We start from the raw sequence: 23,351 nt of genomic DNA on the forward strand, positions 1-23,351 counted from the left end.
ATTTAGGTCATTTTCATAACTTATCAAGCCAGAGACATATCAGAGCTAAGGAGAAGACGGCAAGAGACCTATAGCACAAGTCAACAAAGGCGAAGACGATCTAGTTTATTCTTGTGGCTCTTTGTTTTGAGTTGTAATCTTAGATGCTCGTTTCTTGTTTTGTTGAACCTATTCTCTTGTGTTAACTTTGTTTTATTATTTGTTATAAAGACTACGTTAATTATACCATGCTTTCATCGGAACCCACGTTGATGATGAGTCTGATTATGGGCTAATCGTTATCGTGGGGTTCTAGCGGATCTATTTATGGATTTCTTTAGTTAATTTGTTTCGATGCCTTAGTGTGTGGTGATTGTATGATAACCTAGTATTGGTTGTGCATATTCGTCTTATGAGCGTCGTGAACTTATAAGATAGTGTGTTAATCTTTAATTAAGCGAAAGTGAATTTAAGGATTTAGAACTTGTCATGCTTGCATAGGTTCATGTACTTGTTATGCATAATTCGTGGGTAATTTTAACCATCTTACTTGCCCTATATAATCAAGATAGATAACCTGTGCTTAAATCGTTATGTTGTCAAATTCTATAGACATATAGGGTCTCAATATAATTGGTGTCTATTCAGCTTTTATCTCTTTTGTGGATGTCTGGTAGTATAGTATTCATACAACAAAAGTTGGTGTTTATCAGTTTCATGTTATCTGATTAGTGTCATCACTATTACATGCTAAGGTTAAGAACCAAAAGGCTATTGAATGAAGTATTTAATGAAGTTAGAATCCCATTTTTGTCATATATATTAACTCAATCATTCTTATTCTTTTAGTTATAATTGTTAGTTTAATTCTTAGTTATAAACAACTTCAAATTGTTATTCTTCTTAGCATTGAATAATAACCATACATTGTTGCTTAAGTACATATGTTATAAAGTTAACCTAAACCAGTCCCTGTGGGAATGAATCTGATTTATATCTTATACTACTTGCGAACACATATATTTGCGTGTAATTTTAGCGTGTGTTTAGTGACTACCAAGTTTTTGGCGCCGCTGCTGGGGACTCGGTGTTAATTTTTAGTTTATGTGTTTTCCATCAGTGGTCGTTAAAGCTCATTGACTCGGACATTGTTACTTATCTGTTTCCTTGTCTTATTTCAGGTACTCTAGCGGGGGTGTATGCATACGCGTTCGCGATCTCGTAATAGAACTCTGGATAAAGCCTAAGAAGAAGTTGTGGTGGTTCGAAGGGAAGTTTTTGAAGAAGAAAAAAGGTAGAAGAAGAAGAGAAAGTCGAGGAACCAGTTTTAGTAGTGATGGGAGATCAAGCAGAAAATCCTAAGGCTTTGATGGACTATTCTCAGCCTAAGATCAATGACATTCAGTCAAGTATCATCAGGCCAGCCATCAGGGCTAACACTTTTAAGATCAAGTCAAACACGATCCAGATGATACAAAACTCAGTTCAGTTTGGGGGTTCTCCTACTGAAGACCCCAACATGCACATCAGGGAATTCATCGAGATCTGCGACACTTTCAAGTTCAATGATGTGACTGAAGATGCTACCAAGCTGCGATACTTCCCATTCTCTCTGAGGGATAAAGCTAAGTGCTGGTTACATTCTCTACCAGCAAGGTCTAACACCACTTGGGAAGATCTTGCTCATAATTTTCTCACTAAATTCTTCCCTATGGTGAAGACTGCTACAATCGGGAATGCTCTTACTTAGTTTGCTCATCAAACTGGAGAATCTCTGTGTGAGGCTTGGGATCGATATAAGGAGATGCTAAGGAAGTGCCCACACCATGGCATGCCTGATTGGATGATTATAAACTGTTTCTACAATGGATTGGGTGCTACTTCTATACCCATGCTCGATGCAGCATTAGGAGGAGCCTTGTGGGCTAAGAGCTAGGATGAAGCTTATGAATTGATCGAACTGATGGCTGCTAATAAATACTAGAATCCTTCTCAGAGACTGACTCGGGGAAAAGTAGCAAAAATTCTGGAGTTGGATGCAGCAACTGCTATAGCTGCCCAACTTAAGGCTTTAACTATGAAGGTGGACACTTTGGCTAATTATGGAGTTAATCAAATCGCTAGTGTCTGTGAGCTTTGTGCTTGTGCCCATGAGACTAATCAATGCACAATTTCTAGTGAATCAGCTCAGTTCGTGAGCAAATTTCAGCGTTCGCAGCAACCTGTGCCAGCCACTTATCATCCCAACAACCGCAATCATCCTAATTTCAGTTGGAGCAATGCTCAGAATGCGGTTCAACAGCCTTATCAGCAGTATCTAGCTAAGTAGTACAACCCCCCTGGTTTTCAGCAGCTGCAATATGCACCAAGGCAGCAACTCCAACAGTAACAAGCTAATGAAAAATCTGAATTAGAGGAGTTGAAGCTTATGTGCAAGAGTCAAGTTGTTTCTATCAAGACCTTGGAAAATCAAATTGGGCAAATTGCCAATGCCTTACTAAATTGTCAACCTGGTACATTACCTAGTGACACTAAAGTGCCAGGAAGAAAGGAAGCTAAGGAGCAGGTAAAGGCAATCACTTTGAGGTCTGGAAAGGTTGTGAATCCCGAACAAACTCAAGTGTCGACTGAAGAAGCTGGGGCTGAAAAAGAAATAGAGCGGCAGGAATTAGAAGTGGAACCAAGGAAGACTACTATTGAGCACACTCCTCCTGAGGGTAATACAGGGGAGAAACAGATCTATCCTCCACCGCCTTTTCCTAAGCGGCTGCAGAAGAAAAAGCTGGACAAGCAATTTGAGAAGTTTCTGGAGGTGTTCAGGAAACTTCATATCAACATACCTTTCGTTGAGGCTCTTGAGCAGATGCCTAGTTACGTAAAGTTTATGAAAGGTATTCTCTCTCGAAAAGTGAAGCTAGATGATTTAGAGACTCTCGCTCTCATGGAGGAATGTAGTGCTCTACTGCAACAGAAGTTACCTCCGAAGCTTAAAGATCCGGGAAGCTTCACTATTCCATATACTATTGGAAAAGTGTCTTTTGACATATGCTTATGTGATTTGGGAGCTAGCATCAATCTAATGCCTTTGTCAATCTTCAAGCAGTTGGACTTACCTGATCCAAAACTGACTTATATGACTTTGCAGTTGGCCGACCGTTCTATTACATATCCAGATGTATTGTGGAGGATGTCTTGGTCAAGGTTGATAAACTCATATTCCCTGCTGATTTTATAATTCTTGATTTCGAGGAGGATAAGAAGATTCCCATAATCTTGGGAAGACCTTTCTTGGAAACTGGCCGAACCTTGATAGATGTGTAGAAGGGTGAGCTTACAATGCGAGTGCTGGATCAGGACGTAACTTTTAATGTGTTCAATGCTATGAAATTTACTATGGAAAATGAGGAGTGCTTAAAGGTGGAGTCGGTCGTTTCTATGGTGACTTCTGAACTTGATCAATTGCTGAGGTCTGATGCCTTAGAGAAGGCCTTATTGGGGAATTCAGATAGTGAAGATGACGAAGGTGAAGAGCAATTACAATATTTGAATGCTTCTCCCTGGAAGAGGAAGATTGATATGCCTTTTGAATCTTTTGGAATGGATGAATTAAACAAAGCTCCTAAATGCCTCAAGCCATCTATTGAGGAAGCTCCCACTCACGAGCTTAAGCCTTTACCTGAGCATTTGAGGTACGCTTTTCTAGGTGATGCATCTACTCTGCCTGTGATTATCGCATCTGACCTTTCAGGTAGTGACGAGGAAAAGCTTCTGAGGATTCTGAGAGAGTTCAAATCGGCAATTGGTTGGACTATAGCAGATATCAAGGGAATCATCCCTTCATATTGCATACATAAAATTCTGCTAGAGGAAGGTAGCAAGCCCACGGTCGAGCAGTAAAGAAGACTTAATCCAATCATGAAGGAGGTGGTAAAGAAGGAAATTCTTAAGTGGCTAGATGCAGGGATCATCTATCCTGTTTCTGATAGTTCATGGGTGAGCCCAGTTCAATGTGTGCCAAAGAAAGGTGGCATTAATGTGGTAGCAAATGAGAAAAATGAGCTCATCCCTACTCGAACAGTCACGGGGGGAGAGTTTGTATGGACTAAAGAAAGCTGAACAAGGCCACTAGAAAGGATAACTTTCATTTTCCCTTCATTGACCAGATGCTTGACAGATTGGCGGGTCATGAGTAATACTGTCTTCTGGATGGCTATTCGGGTTACAATCAGATTTGTATCGCTCCTGAAGATCAGGAGAAGACTACCTTCACTTGTCCATTTGGTACTTCCGCCTTCAGAAGAGTTTCTCTCGATCTGTGTGGTGCACCAGCCACATTTCAGAGATGTATGATGGCCATCTTTTCTGATATGATTGGCCAGAATGTGGAGGTGTTCATGAACCACTTCTCTGGCGATTCTTTTGATGAATGCTTGTAAAATCTTGGACACATTCTCAAGAGGTATGTTGAGACCAATTTGATTCTCAATTGGGAGAAATGTCACTTTATGGTACGACAGGACATTATTCTTGGGCACAAGGTTTCTAGTAAGGGTCTTAAGGTGGACATAGCCAAAGTGGGGGTCATTGAGAATCTTCCTCCACCTATTTCTGTTAAGGGAATTCGCAGTTTTCTTGGACATGCGGGTTTTTATAGGCGTTTCATCAAGGACTTTTCTAAGATTTCGAATCCATTGTGCAGTTTTTTAGAGAAAGATGTCCCTTTCAAGTTTGATGATGAGTGCCTTGTAGCTTTTGAGACATTGAAGAAGAGTTTAATCACGGCTCCTGTTATAACTACATTTGATTGAAATGAACCTTTTGAGATGATGTGTGATGCAAGTGACTATGCAGTTGGAGTAGTTCTTGGGCAGAAAAAAACAACATATTAAGACCCTAAATGGTGCTCAACTGAATTATACTACTACGGAGAAAGAACTTTTGGCTATAGTCTATGGTTTTGAGAAATTTTGATCTTATCTACTTGGGACTAAAGTGACAGTTTTCACTGATCACGCAGCAATTTGTCATATCATCTCAAAGAAGGACTCGAAGCCTAGATTGATTCGATGGGTTCTTTTGCTTCAAGAATTTGAACTAGAGATCAAGGACAGAAAGGGGACTAAAAATTAAGTCACTGATCATCTTTCGCGTTTAGAGAACCCTAATGCTACTTCATTGGATAAGATTTTGATAAATGAGTCTTTTCCCGATGAGCAGTTGTTTAGAGTGCAAGACGAAGAACCGTGGTTTGCAGACATTATGAACTACCTTGTGAGTAATATCATGCCTCTCGACTTATCATATGTTCAAAGGAAGAAGTTTTTACATGAAGTGAAGTGGTATATGTAGGATGAGCCATTTATTTTTTGATAAGGAGCTGACCAAATCATCAGGAGATGTATTCCTTACAGTGAAACGGGGGGGATCTTGCGAGATTGCCGCTCAACGGCTTATGGAGGATACTATGGTGGAGAAAAGACAGCAGCTCATATTCTTCAAGCAGGTTTCTTTTAGCCGACCTTATTTAAAGATGCTCATCAGTGTGTTTTGAAATGTGATCGATGTCAATGTGTGGGTAATATGTCTAAGAGGGATGATATGCCTCTTAATGTGCTTCTCAAGGTTGAGGTCTTCGATGTCTGGGGAATTGACTTCATGGGGCTATTTGTCTCATCTTGTAATAATCAGTACATCTTGTTGGCGGTTGATTATGTGTCAAAATGGGTTAAAGTTAAGGCGTTGCCAATGAACAATACGAAAATGGTGCTTAATTTTCTTCACAAGCAGATATTCACAAGGTTTGGAACTCCAAGAGTCATACTCAGTGATGAGGGGTCACATTTTTGCAATCGCAAGTTCACTACTATGATGCAAAGGTATAATATGAATCATCGCATTGCTACGGCTTATCATCCTCAGACAAATGGTCAAGCTGAGGTGTCTAACAGAGATATCAAGCGCATTTTAGAGAAAGTTGTGTGTCTATCGAGGAAAGATTGGTCTTTGAAGCTTGATGAAGTTGTTTGGGCGTATAGAACAGCATACAAGACTCCATTGGGAATGTCGCCATTTCAGTTGGTCTATGGTAAGGGGTGTCATTTTCCTGTGGAGCTCGAGCATAAGGCATATTGGGCTTTAAAGAAATTAAATCTTGACTTGGATGCGGCTGGAAAGAAGAGGATGCTTCAATTGAATAAACTAGACGAGTTTTGACTTCAAGCTTATGAGAACAACAAAATGTACAAGGAGAAAGTTAAGAGGTGGCATGATATGGGTCTAGTGCTCAAATCATTTGTGTCGGGGCAACAAGTTCTTTTGTTTAACTCTCGTCTTCATCTTTTTCCTGGAAAGTTGAAGTCAAGGTGGTCAGGGCCCTTCATAATCAAAACTGTGTTTTCGCATGGAGCGGTGGAAATTTTTGAAAGCGATCCGGGCCAAGCATTCAAGGTAAATGGTTAGAGGTTGAAGCATTACTATGGTGACACGGAAAACCGCGAGTTGGTTAGTGCCGTTCTATTGTCCATTTGAGCTCAAGGTTCTCTGTTGAGCTAGCGACGTGAAAGAAGCGCTTCTTGGGAGGCAACCCAAGTTTGTTATACATTAGTAGGTAGAGGAAGCAAGAAGAAAGGAGAAAAACACAAAAAATCAGAAAAAGAAAAAAATCAGGGCCAACTTCAAAAGGTAAGCGCGCCCGCGCTCATCTAGCGTGCGTCCGCGCCGGTTTTCCAGAAAGTGAGCGCGGCCGCACTGACCTAGCACGCGGCCGCGCCGGTTTTCCAGAAGGTGAGCGCGCCCGCGCTGTCCAAGTGTGCGGCCGCGCCGGGGTCCCGACTTAAAAAATGAAAACAGCAGTTTGAAGAGTAAAAAATAGGATTTTTGCCACAAAATCAATTTCAAACCGGATTTTACTCTTCCACATCCCAAATCAAACCCATTATTCCCACGATTCCCATAATCAATTCCAAATTCTATTCCATATCTAATTCTCATCTCCCCGCCTAGAAATACACACACTTATACACAAATTTCTCCACCACTTCACAAATTCTCAAACACAAATCTCTCTCAAACACTTAGTTTTTATTCTCTCTTATTCAATCTCAATGGCACCGAAGAGACAAAGAACGCAAGTAGGCAGCAGTACCACTGATTCTTCATCTGTGGGTGGTGTGAGGCCAAGGTTTTCTACTCCTGAGGCTAAAGAGGAGTACACGAGGCTTCGCTCGAATCCTATTGCTAAGAAGCGAGGTTTTCTGCCATCAGGAAAGGATGGTAAGCTGTTGAAGATGATTCTTGAGATGGGTTGGGTTCCTTTTTGTGAGGCTCCTGATGTTGTGCCCATGAGTGTTGTGTGGGAGTTTTATGATAACGCGAAGTGGAGAAGAATGGTTTCACGGTGGTTAGGGGAATGACTGTAGAGTACAGTGTTGATGCCATTAGGAGGGTGATTGAGCAGCCCGCGAGGAAGCCCGTCCAGGACACTTGGAACGATAAGACTCCTGAGGACTTCAACTTGGATCTGATCGTTGCGACTTTGTGTGTGCCTGAGACTCACTGGAAGTTAAAGAGGGGCACTATTGATTACTCCGTGTTCCCTGCATCGTGCATGAACAGGTTTGCACGGGCTTGGAACTCGTTTATTTGTGCTAACATCATGCCATCTTCTCATGTGCATGAGATTACGGTGGAGCGTGCTCGTCTGCTGTGGGGTATTCTTCAGGGCGATTACATTGATTTGGGGATGGTGATTTATCAGGGGATTTTGAGATTCTTGAGAGGAGGTACTACGGGTTCTATACCATATGTGTTCGTTGTGACGAAGTTTTGCGTGGCAGTTGGTGTGGCCCGCACATAAGTAGCTTCAGCTTCCCAGTGCTCCTATCGACAGTTCTACGCTGTTGAACATGACTGAGTGGGGAGGAGGTAAGGCTGATTTGGAGGGGCTTGTTTACTCTTTTGACCATCTACCAGGTGGAAGGCCTCGCGATCAGATGTATGCGGGTGGAACGTAGCAGGCAAGTAAGGCAGCTTGGAGAGCTCAGTTAGGAGAGGAGGCTGGTTCGTCGCAGTAGCAGCAGCAAGGAGGCAGCTGGAGCAGATGTTGGAGCTGGTTTGAGTTCAACGCAGTATAGGCCTCCAGCGAGGAGGATGGATGCGATGCACGACATCCATAGTCGGTTTGCATATGATCTCACCCAGGCACTTAGGACAGCTTTCAGAGCCACCGGTGTTGACATCCAGTGACTAGTATTTGGTGAGGACTTTGTGTATCCGCCTCCAGACACGCCTGATCGGAGTAGGTGTGCCTGATTTCCTACTATTATCTTCACTGAGGACGGTGAATATTTTAAGTTTGGGGGTAGTAGTTGAAGGAATATGTTTTGTGTGAGTCACATATAGTTGCATATTCATGATAGTTTAGTGTATATAGTTTACATATTTTTCCATGTAGTAGTTTTTTATATTTTTGGTAGTTTTTTATGATAGTTTGTTCATGTAGTTTCATGCATGTGCATAATAACATGATCCCTTAGATGATTTTTCCGATTAATTTGTGATATTGATGCTAATATAGTGATGTCGTATTTAGTGATGTTAAGTCTTATCGAATTGATTTGCATGCTAGAGACAATTGTAATTCACTAAGTCTTATAGGTTGCTAGAGTGCTAGATCATGGTCATGGTTTATTTGTTTGTCGAGGTTTATATTTAGAATTTAAGATATTCTCTTAATAATAAATTAGCATGGATATTTAAAAAATTGTAGAAAATTGGATTTCATTGTTATTTGTGTGGCTATGTGTCAAATGGCTAGTAGCCAGCTCATATTTATATGAGTAGTCTAGGGTTGAGCAAGATGGAGCGAAACGCACTCGTTCAGAAATTAAAAAAAAAAGAAAAAGAAAAAAAGGAGTGTTATGTATAATTGATCACGAGTGGGCTCTTTAGTACTCGAGTTATTAAATTCTTAGGGGACTTTGTGCCTAATGACATAAGGCTTTTATAGTCTGGGATCCGCTAACCTAACGCTCGCTACATGGGTACTATTGTATAAGTCTTTTGTGGACCTCACTCATTGCACGATCAAATAAGCATAGTTTTTTTGTCTTGTTATGAATAAAAGCGTGAATCCATGTTAAACTCTGATATAAGAATTGAAGTGCTAAAAATTATTTTCAGTTTAGATTTTATTCTATTTATAAACTTGTGATTGCTTTGATAAGTAGTGAGTCATGATTGTTGATTTAGTTGCGAAAGTGTATCTGTAAGCAGTTCCACACATGCACGTCTTTGGTTTGTAGATTGATTTGTGAGGTTTGATTGATCTTTATGTGAATAATTGCATTTGCTGAGGTGTTTCTTGTTGATTGGTTTAGTTATTCTATGGGGATCTTTTCATTTATTTAGTTGCATTCACGTAATTGCATTCATGCATTAGGTTTGTTTTGTAGTTTTGAGTCTGTTTATGCTTGAGGACAAGCATCGATTCAAGTTTGGGGGTATGTTGAGTGGCATTTATGACACTTTATTACGCTCTGTAAAGCTTGTGATCAGTGAGCCAGCGCGCCCGCGCTGTCAAAGCGCGCGTCCGCGCCCAAACATCAAAAACCCAGCGCGCCCACGCTGATCAAGCGTGCGGCCGCGCCGTGTCGGGATAAGAGAATCCTGATTCTACTTGGCTTTTGAGAGGAAGACTTCTACTTTGCAAGGGGCTGCTATATAATCATAACTTTAGGTCATTTTTCATAACTTATCAAGCCAGAGACATATCAGAGCTAAGCAAAAGAGGTAAGAGACCTATAGCACAAGTCAACAAAGGCGAAGATGATCTAGTTTATTCTTGTGACTCTTTGTTTTGAGTTATAATCTTGGATGCTCGTTTCCTGTTTTGTTGAACCTATTCTCTTGTATTAACTTTGTTTTATTATTCGTTATAAAGACTACGTTTATTATAACATGCTTTCATCGGAACCCACGTTGACGATGAGTCCGATTATGGGCTAATCGTTATCGTGGGGTTCTAGCAAATTTATATATGGATTTCTTTGGTTGATTTATTTTGATGCCTTAGTGTGTGATGATTGTATGATAACCTAGTATTGGTTGTGCGTATTCGTCTTATGAGCGTCGCGAACTTATAAGATAGTGTGTTAATCTTTAATTAAGCGAAAGTGAATTTAAGGACTTAGAACTTTCCATGCTAGCATGGGTTCATGTATTTGTTATACATGATTCGTGGGTAATTTTAACCATCTTACTTGCCCTATATAATCGAGATAGATAACTTGTGCTTAAACCGTTATGTTGTCAAATTCTAGACATATAGGGTCTCAATATAATTGGTGTCTATTCAGCTTCTATCTCTTTTATAAATGTCTGGTAGTATGGTATTCATACAACGAAAGTTGGTGTTTATCAGTTTCGTGTTATCTGATTAGTGTCATCACCATTACATGTTAAGGTTAAGAACAAAAAGGCTATTGAATGAAGTATTTAATGAAGTTAGAATCCCATGTTTGTCATATATATTAACTCAATCATTCTTATTCTTTTAGTTATAATTGTTAGTTTAATTCTTAGTTATAAACAACTTCAAATTGTTATTCGTCTTATCATTAAATAATAACCATACATTGTCGCTTAAGTGCATAAATTATAAAGTTAACCTAAACCAGTCCCTGTGGGAATGAACCTGATTTATATCTTATACTACTTGTGAATGCGTATACTTGCGTGTAATTTTAGCACGTATTTAGCGACTAACAGCCACTGCAACTAAGCTTGAATTAAACACTACTGAAAAGTCTGTGGATATTTTAAGCTATAGAGGCATGGTTGGCTCACTTTTGTACTTAACAGCTAGTAGGCCAGATATAATGTTTGCTACTTGTCTTTGTGCTAAATTTTAGTCTGATCCTATAGAATCTCACTTAGTAGCTATTAAGAGAATTTTCAGATATCTCAAGGGAACACCAAAACTTGGCATTTGGTACCCTGGAGATTCTGGTTTTGATCTAACTGGTTACTCAGATGCAGATTATGCAGGTTGTAAAATAGATTGAAAAAGTACAACAGGAACCTGTCAATTTCTAGGAAACAAGATTATATCCTGGTTCAGTAAAAAGCAAAATTCAGTTTCTACTTCTACAGCCGAAGCTGAATATATTGCTGCTGGTAGTTGCTGTGCACAAATTTTATGGATGAAAAACCAACTGTTGGACTATGGTCTACAAGTGGACAAAATTCCAATTTTCTAGGATAACACAAGTGCAATTGCCATCACTGAAAATCCAGTACAACATTCAAGAACAAAGCACATAGACATTAATTACCACTTCATTAGGAAATATGTGATGAATGGTACTGTGGAACTTCATTTTGTTAGAAGTAAAAAGCAGCTTGCAGATATATTTACCAAGCCACTTGATGAATCCACCTTTTCTAGGTTGGTAAGTGAGTTAGGTATGCTTAATTATTCTTGAATCCTTTCTGATAATTTTGCAAGCTATGATGCAGCCAGAAACTTAATTGATTTTTATGTTTTAGATGACATTTTGGCTAAGTCAAAATTTACACCTCGACGGATGCTCATTATCCATCGAGTTTGATCATCCGTCGAAATAGAATTTCTTAATAAAAATCAATTAATTTTTTGGATTATTTTATACCCGACGGATAACTGTTTTATCCTCATCCGTCGAATTGTCTACATCTTAGCCGTTAAAAGTACTGAACATTATCCATCGGATATACTTACAGTCTGTAAGTATATCACGACAGATAATTGACAGAATTTTGACAGTTTATTTTATTTTAAACGGCTATTTTAGACAATTTTGATTGGTTACTTTATTTTACTTTATTATTTTTGACAGTTTATTTCTGAGATAGTATAAAAGCTAAATTCATTTTCATTCCTTTCTTTTATCTTCTCTACTGCAATTAACTACTCTCTTCTTCTTCAAAGCAAAACCCTCTCTCTTTCTGCAAGTTATCTTACTCTAACAATGGCACCAGTAGTCAAAATCATATCTCAGTTAGGATTTATCTATGAGAAGAACAATTTTGTGGCACTTGTGAACGAAGGGATTCCAGCATCTGAAGATTATCACAAAATGATGGATTTGTTAAGGGATGCAAGCTCAATTATGCCATGCTGGAATCACCCACAATCTACTGCGAAGTTGTGGAGGAGATGTGGACAACTGCTGTTTATCAGGCTAGTGACAAAACCATCACTCTCTCCATCAAAGGTAAGGAACACTGCATTAACTGTGACATCAACAAAGCATGCTTTAAGATTCCAGATAACACCACTACTAATCCACACACAGATGTTGATATAGTTAATTTGCTTAACTCCATGGGCTATGCACTTCCTACTACTAATTTAAGTGAGATTAGGAGGCTAGGTCTTAGGAAATAGTGGAGTTTCTTGTGTGATGTAGTAACCAAAGTGTTTTTTGGTAAGATAAGTAACTTTGATTCTGTCAATACTACTATGCTTAACATGCTTCTTACTGATAAGTACTTCAATTTCAGTGATGCTGTTATGTTTGAGTTAGGATATAAGTTAGGAGAGGTTAATAAGAGATCTAAACATATCTATTATGCTAGATTCCTTATGATTATTGCTAACCATATCTGTGAAGATCTTGTAATTGAAAACCCAACCAACAAATTAGATTGTTGGGTTCAAGAAAGAAGGGTAATTGCATATTTGAATAGAGCTGATCAACACAAGGAGGTGCCCTTGGTTTATTTTCCAATCATGGAGGGCCCTCATGTAAGTAAGGTAAGCACGACTGTACCTATTATTCCAACCTCTCAAATTTCTTTGTCTTTGAGTGTGGCCACGACATCTGTGTCAATGACCAAACAGATGCCTACCCAAGTTGTGACAGCCTCAACCCCGGGGTCAGGAGTTGACGTCACCAAACACAATTACCAAAAATATAAACAACAAGATTATTATTAAAATAAACTAACTCGACCCCGAACAAAGATCCGATCCACGTTTAAGTATGATCCAAACTACACATTATTACAAACCATTTATTCAAAAGTATGACACAAACTAACTTATTCAACAACTCATCAGACCGCAAGTGGTCTGATACTAACTACCTCTGAGGAGTCGGGTCCTGGAGGGGCTGAAACACGGTTCTGCCAAGGTCTGATTGGTCTTCTAGGCATATGCGATATATATATATAACAGGTTGCAAGGGTGAGCATAATCGCTAAGCAGTACCAACATATGAATAACAAGATAAAAACAGTAATGTAAACAATGATAGGAACATAGTTGTAATCATGCGAACAACATTATATTTTGTAAAACTGAGATAACTCGATATCCCTGAATAGCATGCTATTAACAAAACAAACGTAGTACTGTGCTGTGTAAGTACCAGAGTCCAATTTTAGCATGCTATTCACATTTATAAAACCATTGTATCATGTACTTATACCCTTACGGGAATCACAAAGCCAAATCAGATACGTAACGGATATGTGAAGACAGTTGATCAGGCTATTAACACCAGACGGCTCTAACCGCCATCCCATTTACCTGTTCCAAAACTCATAGACTAGCTAGGTCTCTGACCTGTTGGACTAATCGGTTATAATTTACGCGCAACCGAATTAGCCTCTTACGCCACCTCAATAGCCTACTCTGGCCCCTATATATCCCATATTTGATCATTTTATCCAGTTTTGAAAACACTTGTACCTATCTCATTTCAAAATCATTCGTTTTAACAACACACATAGAAAATCTCGTTCGCAAATCATTTCATTCGAGATAGGTACCTTTTGAAGTAACTTTTCCCCAAAACAGATTTAAAATGGTGATTTATAACTACAGGGGATAAGTAACTTAAAATGTTTCTGTTCCATTATGAGATTAAAACATTAGTCTATTCATACTTACCGAACCATAAAAGAATGGTCAGCGGTACTTGCCTTGCAACGCTTTCAGAAACCCTAAGTAGCTTTTACGCTGACTTCGGTCCTGGCGAAACTCGACTGGGATCTACAAATACAGAATACCCTAATCAGTTATATCGACATGCTTGATATCCTAAAACTCTAATAACCCAATCCGATAACCCGACTCGTATAGGTATTATACACATAATCACGTAACCACATAGTCCGAATATAATTAGGGGTAAAACGTTTAATATAATAAAGTACGTTTTAAAATAAATTTTAGAAAATTTTGGCATCAACTCTTTTGTTTATAAGCCTACATGTCGATTACAATCGACGTCAATAATCACAACAATCCACAAGTTTCATCACAATATCAATTCCACAATCTCGTAATTATTTACGTACAATTCCAATATACAAGTTATTTTCGGAAACATTATATACAAATCATTTTATTTGTTTATAAAATTTAGGTCTCAGAACAACGTCATCACCGTCCACCGTTGACTCGCCGAAGTTCATCGTCAACAGCGGTACAATTTATTGGTGTCCGATATAATACGGGTTTTTAAATAAATTACACTGATTTATTCGATTAAAATTAATTGCACGAAATTATTTATATCACGAATTATAGTCATAATTCCCTGAAATTAATAAAATAATATGAATTAATCCAAAACAATCGAACCAAATGAAAGCAACAAAACAAAGCAACAAGCGCATAACGTGCCACCATAGAACCGCGGCAACCAACCAGCAAAACACAGGGATGGCCAGAAAAAAATACAGCCACACCACACACAAACACAAAGGCACACACACTCACAGTCACTACACATATCACACACATATATACACAAAGGTATATATACATATATATGCATATAACAGAATAAACAGCCAAGCCAAGCACAAGGTGGTGGCTCACCGGAAATAGGCCGGAAACAAGCAACCGGAGACGAGCAACAGGAAAAAGAACGAAGAGAGGAGAAGAATCGAGGCGAGAGAGAGAGACACAACACACAGCCGAGGGAACAAAGGAAAAAGGGGAAACCCCCCTGTTGTTTATTTTATTTTTTTTCTCCTCTGCAATGAGAACACGTGGTTGTGCAATACTAATAAACTAAGACGTTGCTTTTGGTGATAATTACAAAGATTTAAAGACCGGTTTTGTCCTGAAATTCGAGATTATCGGGCCGAGGTGCACATAAAACAATCTCCAAAAATTACAAAAATAGTTTTAAAACGTCATAAATATCCCGAAGTTTACAAAAACATAAATCTCAAAATTTAAGAATAACTTTTGAAACACAATTTTATACCCGCTTTTAACAACTAAACGAAACAACGCGCGGGTGAAATTAATCCTGAAAATTTCCAAAATAATTTTAAAATTCCCAGAATATTATGAACTTAATAAAATATGAGTTTCGTGATTTTTGAAGAATTATGGAATTAGTTATAGAATTTATAAATAAACACACTCAAAAAATTATTTAAAGATAAATAATTAGTGAAATATTGATTTCTCAATTTTATAAAGTCCTAAAAATATTTATTGAAATTATAAAATTATAAAACAAATTTTAGAGGCAATCCAAATATTTATGGAATTAAAACTGTAATAAAATCACTTTTACAAGTGAAATAAAATCGTATAACTCAATAATAAATCACACAATCCAACCCACATATCAACAGATCACAAATAAATAAATAATAATCAGCAAACTGCTGCCAAAAATCAGTGCACACATTTTATTTATTATTTATTCAATTATTACACTTTTTAGAATATTAAAAATAAAAGAAAATACACGAGTCGTTATATCATTTCCCCTTAAAAAGATTATATCCCCAAAATCTGACTCAGCTAAACAAATGAGGATATTTATCAAGCATGTCTAACTCTAATTCCCAAGTAGACTCTTCTACTCGAGGATTTCTCCACAAGACTTTCACTATGGGGATCAACTTATTCCCAAGGACTCACTCTTTACGGTCTAAGATTTGGATCGGTTGCTCCACATAGGACAAATATGGATGAAGCTCAATCGGTTCATATTCTATGACATGGTTCGAATCAGGAACATAGGGCTTCAACATAGATATATGGAATATATTATGAATGTGCTGCCACTGTGGTTGTATCGCTATCGTGTAGGCAACCTTCCCTACTTTCTTCAAAACCTCAAATGGTCCTATAAATCTGGGTCTAAGTTTTTCTTTCTAACCAAATCGCACTAACCCTTTCCAAGGTGATACCTTTAGTAACACCAGAGCTCCTATCTCGAAGTTCATATCCTTCCTATGCAAATCCGTATTCTTCCTTTGCCTATACTGGGCTGCCTCTAACCTTTTCTGAATCAATGCTACCGCATCTCCGGTTTGCTAAACCAACTCAGGACCTAACACTTTCCTTTCTCCTACTTCATCCCAATACAACGGTGATCTACACTTACGTCCATATAAAGCTTCGTAGGGTGGCATTCCAATGCTGGCATGGTAGCTGTTGTTGTACGAGAACTCAATCAAAGGTAAGTGTTCATCCCAATTACCCTTAAAATCCAAAACACAAACTCTCAACATATCCTCTATGGTCTGAATCGTTCTCTTACTTTGACCGTCTGTCTGAGGATGATAGGCGGTGCTCATATTCAACTTAGTTCCTAGACACTCTTGGAATTTGGTCCAAAATCTAGAATTGAATCTTGGGTCTCGATCTGACACAATGGACACATGAACCCCATGTTTGGTCACTATCTCATCCAAATATAATTTAAATAGTTTTTCCAAAGAATACCTTTCATTGATTGGAAGAAAATGTGCTGACTTGATCAACCTATCAATGATTACCCAAATAGCATCGTGATTTGCTCTCATATTTGGCAATCCCACTACAAAATCCATAGCAATCTCTTCCCACTTCTATTGGGGAATCTCCAAAGGTTGTAACAATCCACTTGGTCGTTGATGTTCAGCTTTTACCGTCTGGCACACGTGACATTTACTAACCCTATTGACAATATCCTTCTTCATTCCCAGCCACCAAAATTTTCTCTGCAAGTCTTGGTACCACATTAGAAAACCTAGAGTTGTGCGCTTCGTGTAATACTTCATTCTTCAGTTCCGACACATTAGGAATCCAAACTCTAGAGGAAAATCTAAACAAACCTTGGTTATCCTTTTGAGTACATAACTTTTCTCATGTCAGAGTATCCAACTCTTGTTCAATAACTCCTTCTTGACACATTTTGATCTTTTCCATCAACGTTGGCTGGAAGGTAACTTCATATAGCTGCTCCTGACTTTCACTTGGTACTCGAACCTCAATCTCCATATTTTCTAAGTCTCGTGCTAATTCTTCCACAATCTAAACCATATTCAACTTCTCTTTTCTGCTCAAGGCATCTGCCACCACATTGGCTTTACCTGGGTGATAATTAATCGAACAATCGTAGTCCTTGATCAATTCCAGCCATCTTCTCTGTCTCATGTTCAAACCCTTTTGCGTGAATATGTACTTCAGGCTCTTATGATCCGTATAAATATCGCACTTCTCTCCATACAAGTAATGATGCCATAACTTTAAAGGAAACACTATAACTGCCAACTCAAGGTCATGAACTGGATATTTTTGCTCGTGAGGCTTTAGTTGTCTAGAGGCATAGGCGATAACTTTGTTGTGCTGTATTAGTACACAACCCAATCCTTTCAAAGAAGCGTCGCTATAAATCACAAAGTTTCCCGTCTCATCTGGCAATGCTAGTACTGGAGCAGACACTTACCTCCTTTTCAATTCCTGGAAACTTTCTTCACACTTTTCCGTCCAAATGAACTTATCATTCTTCCTGGTTAGCTTGGTTAATGGGGATGCAATCTTAGAGAAATCCTTTACAAACCTTCGATAATATCCAGCTAATCCAAGAAAACTTCTTATTTCCGTCGGAGTCTTCGGTTGCTCCCACTTGGATACGGCTTCAATCTTTACAGGGTCCACTTTGATACCTTCCTTACTCACCACATGTCCAAGAAATTGTACCTCTGTCAACCAAAACTCACACTTAGAGAACTTTGCATACAGTTGCTTTTCTCTCAACTTCTGAAGGGAAATCTGTAGCGTGACCTTCTGGAGTCTTTGAATATATGAGGATGTCATCATAAATATAATAACAAACTTATCCAAGTACTCCTTATACACCCTATTCATTAAATCCATAAAATGTGTTGGCGCATTTGTCAATCCAAACGATATCACTAAGAACTCATAATGGCCATACCTTGTTCTGAATGCAGTCTTGGGAATATCTTCGGGCTTTATCTTCAGTTGGTGGTAGCCAGACCTTAAATTAATCTTTGAAAAATAACATGCCCCCTTAAGCTGATCAAACAAATCATCGATGCATGGAAAATAATATTTATTCTTTATTGTCAACTTGTTCAGTTCTCTGTAGTCAATGCACAACCTCATACTTACATCCTTCTTCTTTACGAATAGCATTGGAGCACCCCCCGGAGAAACACTGGGTCGAATAACTCCCTTATCCAATAGTTCCTGAAGTTGTTTGGCCAATTCTTTCATTTCCACTAGAGTCATTCTATATGGAGCTTTGGAAACTGGTTCGGCTCCGGGCATCAAATCAATGGAGAACTCTATCTCTCGATCAGGTGGTAATCCTGGTAACTCTTCTGGAAAGACGTCAGGGAATTCTCTTACTATGGGAATCTCATCCAAAGTAGGGGTCTCTTTCTTCGTATCCACCACATGAGCCAAATACGCCTCACACCCTTGTCGTAACAATCTCTTTGCTTGCAATACTGAAAGGAACTTTTTATCCTCCCGCTGTCCTTGATAACTGATCCTTTTATTTTCTGGGGTGTACATAACAACTCTCTTTTTCTTATAGTCAATATTTGCCTTATATAGAGACAACCAATCCATGCCTAAAATAACCTCAAATTCTCCTAACTCAAAGGGTATTAGGTCGACAGGGAAAGCATATCCTGAAATCTCTAAGGAGTATTTAGGATAGAATTGACTTACGAGCACTTTATCTTTATTACCCACTTTTATGGTCAAAGGTTCATCTAAATCTTCCAACATCAATTGCATTTTATTCACACAGTTCATAGATATAAAATATTTGGACGCCCCTGAATCAAACAAAATGTTAACAGGTACGGAATTAAGAGAAAGCGTACCTGCAACTATGTCAGAATCATGAGCTGGAGATTTCTTGGTCATCTTAAAGGTTCTAGCTCCAGCAGTACTGGTTGCTGGTCCTTGGGACACGCTCCTTCTAACACTACCTTGGGTCACTGACTTGCAATTTCTAGCAATATGGCCCACTTTGCCGCAACTAAAACAAGTTACTCCTTGAGTCTCGGACTTACACTCCGTGGAATAATGACCCTTCTTGCCACACTTAAAACAGTTGATATTTTCTCGGCACTAACCACTGTGCTTCTTCCCACATGTCTTACAATCAACCACTGGCTTGCTAAACCTTGTCGGGATAGAACTAACTGAAGTGGTACTGGGCCTAGCCTGGGGGAAATTCTGTCTTCGGAACTTCTTATTTTTATTCTTTCCAACCCAACGCTGGAACTTCTGACTTACTCCACCTGCTTCTGACCTAGCAGGTCCACTTTCAAACTTCCTTTTCTTCTCACCCTGCTCCTTTGCAGCTAACCTCTGGTCACTTTCTATTACTAAGGCAGCCTGAACTACCGAAGTATATGTCTTGAGTTGTAGAGCTACAACTCCACTCCTTATTTCTGGCTTCAACCCTTGTTGAAACCACTTCGCTCGTTGAGCTTCCGAACTCACATATTCTGGTGCTATACGGGCTAACTCCGTAAACTTTGCTTCATACTCCGTGACACTCCTGTCTCCTTGATTCAACTCTAAAAACTCCATCTCCATCTGACTCTAGAGACAGTCCGGAAAATATTTCTCCAAGAACAGTTTTGTGAATCTGGTCCAGGGTACATGACCTTCTCCTTCTAATGCTCGCATAAACTCCCACCAATAGTTCAAATTATTCTTCAGAAAATAACTAGCATAATCCGTCTTTAAATCCTCGCCCACCTTGGTGAGCACAAACGCCTTTTCCATTTCCTTTAACCGTATCCTGGCAGCAACATGATCCACCTCTCCTTTAAACTCTGGGGGCTTCACTGCCTGAAAAGACTTAAAACTAACCTCATTTGTCCCCCTCATCTCATGCTGTTGTTGGATTTGCAGTTGCTGCTGTTAGATTTGTTGTTGTTGTTGTTGTTATATGAGTTATTGTTGTTGTTGTTGTTGTTGCTGTAATTGTTGTTGCTGCTAGAATTGTTGTTGTTGTTGGGCCAGCTGGGTAGACTGTTGACACAACAAATTCATCAATTCACTCATGAAGGGATCCCCAACATATCCGTTATTGGGCTGAGAATTCTTCTTTAGTGGCATTCTCCTAAAACATAACAATCATATATAAGAAAATGGATTGCTCCAAGCAGTTTATACATATGCATCAGGAGAGTGTTTCCACCAAGACAATATCCTCATCCTCAGTATAATTGGATCCATCATGAGTGAATCATCATAATCTAGAAATGCCAGCAACAAAAGCAACAATAATAGTACCAACAATAATAACAACGCACAAGTATATATATAAAAACTGAACAACAAAATAAAGCAGCTACGATACAATAACCAACAGAATCCAACTAGTACAACTGGAATCCAACTGAAAAGAAACCATCCCAATACACATCAAAACTGGTTATCATAGCAGCCTCCGCCTACTACAAACTATCACAACATAATATACATATACAAAGAAAACAACTACAGAACTCCCGGAAGCCAACTTTGAGCTCTGTATCTCTCTGCTGCAACCCTGGTCTAACCACTTCCAATGCCACCGATAGATCCTAGCTCAAACACTAGCCAGTTCACTAGATCCTGATATTGCACAACCCTGAACTCTGAGATAATGAAACGGTCAATGGATCTAACCCTCTCAACAGCCATCTGGGTCAAAGATCGCACACGGGCCTGCACCTCAGGGAAGGGGCAGGGATGCCCTGGAAATGTGCAACTGGTATCTGGTCAAGCTGAGCAGCCAACCCTGGACTCTGCTCTCTGATAAAAGTTCTATTCACTGCTTGGTGAACATGGTAAGGGATCGGAGAAGAGGTACCACTAGGGGCCACAGGAGGAACCGGAGGTCTCGACGAGGAAGAACTAGGACCACAGCCGGAAGGAAAATCCCTAACAGCGGACACATGCCTACGTACCCAGCGGGGACGAGCACTAGATCCAGGGATGTCCCTCGGTACAAAGGAAGGAACTGGTGAGGAAGGCATATGTGTCTCCTCAGCAACAACATCCATAGTCCTCTCGGAGTTAGAGCTATCCAAGTCTGATGGGTTCTCTCGAGATGGGGAACTAGAGATCACAATAGGCCACTGCCAACAGGATAAATATACAGGAAAGACACATCAAGGTCAAGGCATTTCTATCAAAACATTTAATAGATGCCAGGGTAACGTCGTCGGAACCCTCGACTGACTCCTAGGGTTTGCTCCTCTATATGAGTTGCTGACTCACACCTTAAGACTCAATTCTACACCTTTTTAACTCAATCCCTAACCTGGATCAGGGACTTGAACCTGTAGCTCTGATACCAACTGTGACGGCCTCAACCCCGGGGTCAGGAGTTGACGTCACCAAACACAATTACCAGAAAAACAACAAGATTATTATTAAAATAAAATAACTCGACCCCGAACCAAGATCCTATCCAGGTTCAAGTATGATCCAAGCTACATATTATTACAAACCATTTATTTAAAAGTATAACATAAAATAACTTATTCAGCAACTCATCAAACCGTAAATGGTCTGATACTAACTACCTCTGAGGAGCCGGGTCCTGAAGGGGCTGAAACACGGTTCTGCCAAGGTCTGATTGGTCTTCTAGGCATTTACGATATATATATATATATACATATATATATTGTAAGGGTGAGCATAATCGCTCAGCAGTACCAACATATGAATAACAAGATAAAAACAGTATTGTAAACAATGATAAGAACAGAGCTGTAATCATGCGAACAACATTATATATTGTAAAACTTAGATAACTAGATATCACTGACTAGCATGCTATTAACAAAATAAATGTAGTAGTGTACTGTGTAAGTACCAGAGTCCAATTTTAGCATGTTATTCACATTTATAAAACCATTGTATCATGTACTTATACCCTTACGCGAATCACAAAGCCAAATCAGATACGTAATGGATATGTGAAGACAGCTGATCAGGCTATCAACACCAGACGGCTCTAACTTCCATCCCATTTACCTGTTCCGGAACTCAGAGACTAGCTAGGTCTCTGACCTGCTGGACTAATCGGTTATAATTTGTGCGCAACTGAATTAGCCTCTTACGCCACCTCAATAGGCCTACTCTGGCCCCTATGTATCCCATATCTGATCGTTTTATCCAGTTTTCAAAACACTTGTACCAATCTCATTTTAAATCATTCATTTTAACAGCACACATAAAAAATCTCGTTCGCAAATCATTTCATTCGAGATAGGTACATTTCGAAGTTACTTTTCCCCAAAACAGATTTAAAACGGTGATTTATAACTACAGGGGATACGTAACTAAAAACGTTTTTGTTCCATTACGAGATTAAAACATTAGTCTATTCATACATACTGAACCATAAAAGAATGGTCAAGGGTACTTGCCTTGCAACGCTTTCGGAAACCCTAAGTAGCATTTACGCTGACTTCGGTCCTGGCGAAACTAGACTGAGATATACAAATACAGAATACCCTAATCAGTTATATCGACATGCTTGATATCCTCAAACCCTAATAACCCAATCCAATAACCCGACTCGTATAGGTATTATACACATAATCACGTAATCACATAGTCCGAATACAATTAGGGGTAAAACATTTAATATAATAAAGAACGTTTTAAAATAAATTTTAGAAAATTTTAGCAGCAACTCTTTTATTTATAAGCCTACCCATCGATTACAATCGACGTCAATAATCACAACAATCCACAAGTTTTGTCACAATATCAATTCCACAATCTCGTAATTATTTAAGTACAATTCCAATATACAATTTATTTTCGGAAACATTTTATACAAATCATTTTATTTGTTTATAAAATTTAGGACTCAAAACAACGTCATCACCGTCCACCGTTGACTCACCGAAGTTCATCGTCAACGGCGGTACAATTTATTGGTGCCCGATATAATACATGTTTCCAAATAAATTACACCGATTTATTCGATTAAAATTAATTGCACGAAATTATTTATATCATGAATTGTAGTCATAATTCCCTAAAATTAATTAAATAATATGAATTAATCCAAACCAATCGAACCAAA

The 23,351-nt window shown here is 38.9% G+C and overlaps 1 non-coding gene across 1 annotated transcript; it reads right to left on the reverse strand.

Annotated features, from left to right (window-relative positions):
- Window positions 1–1,705: 1,705 nt before the first annotated feature.
- Window positions 1,706–1,812, reverse strand: LOC141681927 (small nucleolar RNA R71). Its single transcript, XR_012559347.1, has one exon. It is a non-coding gene; the product is annotated as a small nucleolar RNA R71 (small nucleolar RNA).
- Window positions 1,813–23,351: the final 21,539 nt, after the last annotated feature.

Source organism: Apium graveolens, chromosome 1, assembly GCF_009905375.1.
Source record: "Apium graveolens cultivar Ventura chromosome 1, ASM990537v1, whole genome shotgun sequence".
NCBI classification, from domain to species: Eukaryota; Viridiplantae; Streptophyta; class Magnoliopsida; order Apiales; family Apiaceae; genus Apium; species Apium graveolens.